The sequence below is a fragment of the Myotis brandtii genome, unplaced genomic scaffold (assembly GCF_000412655.1).
Source record: "Myotis brandtii unplaced genomic scaffold, ASM41265v1 scaffold270, whole genome shotgun sequence".
Classification (NCBI taxonomy): domain Eukaryota; kingdom Metazoa; phylum Chordata; class Mammalia; order Chiroptera; family Vespertilionidae; genus Myotis; species Myotis brandtii.
The window spans coordinates 364,911-369,346 of record NW_005360273.1 but is presented as its reverse complement, the minus strand read 5'-3'; the positions used below and the strand labels follow the sequence as shown (position 1 = coordinate 369,346).

The 4,436-nt window shown below is 36.9% G+C and overlaps 1 long non-coding RNA gene across 1 annotated transcript in view; it reads left to right on the top strand.

Annotated features, from left to right (window-relative positions):
* The first annotated feature begins 3,023 nt into the window (after positions 1–3,023).
* Positions 3,024–4,436, top strand: part of LOC106726480 — a 6,116-nt gene continuing 4,703 nt past the window's right edge. Inside the window, exon 1 of the long non-coding RNA XR_001362547.1 lies at positions 3,024–3,035. This is a non-coding gene — a long non-coding RNA (uncharacterized LOC106726480). The remainder of the gene's footprint in view (positions 3,036–4,436) is intronic.

The following is a 4,436-nucleotide window of genomic DNA, read 5'->3' as shown; positions in this document are numbered from 1 at the left end:
TTTGTTTGACTGATGGTATTTTAATAGGAGATATCTAGGCACACAGTTATGTCTTTTCTTCCTCTGTCTTACAAACTCCTTTCATTCTAAACTCTGGCATAAAGTAGACACTATTAGTTTCAGGGTAAGATTAGAATCTTACAGCAAAGGACGAACTCCTAATAATACTATTGTATTGACTTTAATATTTTAGCAATTGGGAAAGACATTTAATTCTTGAAGTAGTTTCCTAAATATTCTGACCTTGAAGATTACCAAATAATTTTTACTTAATTATTTTTAAATATATTATTTTTATAAGATGCAAGACAATTTTATTAAATGCTACAAAAAATCACAAGTATTTAAATATGTTAGATAATTGCATTTGAGATAACCAAAGTACATTTTGGGATAAAAAATGTTATATTTTAATATAAAAATGAATACACTATAAAACATTAAAATTACTTCTTACAACTTGTTCTTTGGTTGCCTTTCTGGAGTCTAATGACCCCACTGTTGAACAAAACAAAGAAATATAAATAAATGAGAAAAATTATGAAACATGGCAAGTGCAACACAAGAAAAAATTTAAATCTCAAAGTTAAAGTTAATTAAAAACATATCAATGATCAATGACCAAGGAGGTTGGATTCACAAAGTAAATCAATTTTTTTCTTCCTTTTCTTGTGCTGCTAGTATAATAAAAACTTGGGTGAAGAGGAAGTTATGACAGGCGAATATAGGAAACACACACAAGAAATGCCTAAATAAAGTACTTACATGATCTGGAATGAAAAATACCAAAAGATACTAATGATATATTTTCTTTTAATTCCTTACTTGGCCTACTAGATCAAAAGATCATTTAACTTGTGATGCATTCTAAATCTGCTTTCTAATGGACTATTTGGCAAAAGTCAGGAGGGACAACTTTCTCTTTATTGAACTCAAAGGGAATTTATTTGCTTTTATTGTTTAAGATAACAAAATATTAAATACTCTAAGAAAAAGGTATCAAACAAAAATATTTTTCTGTTGTTTCTTTTATATTTTACCTAAGGTAAAATTAAGAATAATTATCAAACATCAACCCTACTGGTTCCTTCGTTCACTGCCTGTGAAATTGCTTTCTTTGTTGGAAAGGTGTTTTCTTTCCAATCAGTTATAACTTTTCTTTTTTACTTAGGGTTTGAAGAGGCAGGCTTCTTCTCTTCTCTAGTAGAAGTATTAGAGCTACCAGTGGCAATTTGTAATGCTCCTCTTCTTCCATGTGAAAGAACTGTCGTATAACAAATAGCTGAGACCATTGCTATTGACCTACCAGAGAGAATTGTCTAAAGGTCTTCAGGAATATCCCCCAATTCAGAAATGTGGAGTCTAGACACTCTGATCAGTAGTGATGGGGAATGTCTCTTTTGTAAGGTTTCAGCCTCTCTTCACATAGCCTTGAGCTGCCCTCGCTGAGGGAAGTTTTGACAGTAACATTTCTATTCCTCTGTATTGACTCTCCTCACCCTTTGAGAGAATACTTCTGATTGTTTAACATGCACTGGGTGAGCAGGAGCAACATTTTTTTCAATGAGCAAAATTGTACTGTTAAAGATAGGTGCCCTGTTTTGGCCATTTTCATATTTCTACTCTTGGTTCTCCTGAACTATGACTATCAGAACTCAAATATTAATCTTAGTGCATTATACTGGAAAACAATATAGGGGAGGAGAAACTTTCATTTACCCCCGAGGTTCTTTGGGCTGGTCGTGTAATCAAATAGACATGGGACAGATTGGCAAGGGAAAGTAACCACATTTAATACATACATGTGTATGGGAACCCCACATACATGATCCAGAGACCCCATATGCACAATAGGTTCAGAGACAGAAAGGAGACATGGGTATAAAAGACATCCTGAGCTAGGGATGAGGTAAGGTGCGTTCATGTGGGGAAGCACAGGACTTGGTTGGAAAGTTTGTAAGGAGGAAACTCCGAAAGGTCAGAACCTCCAGGGGGAGTTGGCTGAAGGCTCCATACCTGCCTTGACTTTTCCAAATAAGTCTGAGCCCCCCGGGTGTTTACTGGAATCTTTATGCTTAACATTTAGACGTTCTTGCTTAAAGGACACTGCAGACGAATGTGTCTTCTCAAGAATGCTTACCCTGCTGGCATATTGGGGGTTTCAAGAGGTCATTGCAGAATAAGAAGATCAGATGTTTAGTTAAGAAAAGTTTGTCCTGCCATAAAGATAGGCTGAAAGGAGTGATCTCTCTGATAATGTCCCATCATAGGCAAGGCCCCTAATTCAAGTTCTTTCAGGTAGTCAAGGGAGGGGCAGAAGTTTCTCCTGAGCCACAGCTAAAGTTTCCCTGAGCTCAAACAATCCAATACCACAGAAGCACATCTTGGGGTGACTAGCTCAAGCCATACTAACAAGTCACACTTTATCAAAATAGTCTATCATTTGAAGTACTTATGAAAGCACAACAGAGACCCCGTTGGAACAATGCAGCCGCATGCACCGCAATTACGTCTTCCGAATGAGCAAGGTTTTACTATGCAGTATGGGTGTCAGAGGCCTGGGTCCCCATAACAGGATATTGCAGTTTGGCAATTCCCCTGGAGAAAGGGAAATAATCATGTTGTTACTCTTTAACCATGAACAAGCTTTGAAATGACTGAATAGGGTATTCAGAAACCTAATGAACTATGCTGTTTCAAGGCAGAACACAGTTACTACGCAGTCATTTTCTGAAGGGGACTCAAGGTTATTCACACTACAGCCTCTGTGTGGTGTTGACCAGGATCCACGGTGAAGCCACATGACAGTATAAATGGTTTGAAATAACTATGTTCCAGCAATGGGAACACAAACTGTTCACTATGTGAACCCTCTTTGACAACATATAGTGAATCAACTGATCCTCAAAACGTTCACAAACATCTAATATTGATACTTGCATGGTCTTTCAGGTCTTGTTATCTATGTTGAATAGATAGAAAATATAAATTACTTAACTTGCCTGTGTGTTTATAGGTGAATTATTGGATGCAAAGTTGGGTTTTTTAAAAAGAAAACTTTATTCCATACTTATAGATTCCATTCCTTCGGAAACATCAACCTTTATTCAAAAGTTTATGAATTCTCCTAATCTGTCCCCTTATGTGGGGGAGGAAGAAATTTTTCTCCACCCTCCTAAATTCTTTCATCTGCGCTTAGATTTAAATCAATGTAAGGCAGATTAACAAGAGAAAATAATCAAATTTAATTACAGACATATCCATGGCAACTGCACATTCATGAGAGGTTCCAAGACAGATATAACATTCTAAGCTAACAATGAGGTCAGGCACCTTGGGTCACTGTGGTATGGAAAGAAGAGCAGATGATCAGTAATGAGTACCAGTAATGAGTAGTTTGCCCTGCCCTATAGCTGGTCACATGGTTATCTCTGATAATCTCTTATGAGCAAGGCCCCTAATTCAAATTCCTCTAGGTAGTTAAGGGTAGACAGAAGTTTCTCTTGAGCCCACGGGGTCTTGGTTACCTCTAGGTCAAAATAATTTGCCTATCGCAGAGACTCATCTTGGGTGTCTCATTCTGAAACGCCACACCTGGATCCAGGTTGGCTGGCCCCCTTGAGGAATAATAACACCAAGCTGATGAAAATTGTTTCCATATTCAAAGTAAGTCATGGATGGGCCAGAACTATGTGTATCTACTAATGCAAAAGGCATGATGCAATTAGTTCACTTTCTACCTTCCCTTAAACACATGTGTTGCTCCATTCGGTTGCACTGCAATCATCTGCAGGAGTTGGTAGTACGTGAGAACAACTTGAGTGCAGACACCCTGGTGTCCAATGGTACAAAGAGAATGGGTAGAGTGCAGGCTTTCCCCTCACTATTCCTCCTCAAATAGTGTTTTTTTTCTCCGCTAATTATTTTAGGTTAAAAAAAATTGCAAGTTGTTTTCTCTTATATTTGCCTCCTGCTAAGTAAGCATTTAAAATTTATTCTTAATGTGATATTTTAAAAATTAAAATGGAAAAACCTTTTATAGCCTTATGCTCCTCACTCTACACCTCACCGTCACCTCTGTGTTTCAGTGGACCCAGAGCCTCTTCCCTGGTTGTGGGAGATTTCCCAGCTCTCCATCGGGCATACAAGATTCAACTATAGAGTACATCTGTATCTCCTACTACTTGATTGGAATTGTATAGAAGAAAACCTTTATTTGTAGTAACATGCCCACTTAAAGTTCTTATATCACTACATTCTGCAATGCTCCTTATTACATGAAAAAGTCTATAGTTTTTTCTGAGCTGATTTTTTTTTTGGTTTATTTTGAAAAGCATGAGAAAGTTGATTCAATCATATTTTAAAATGAGTTGCTTTTTGTGACAGTGACAAATAAGGACGTGTTTGTATAATATAAGCTAAGAATTTTAAATAAA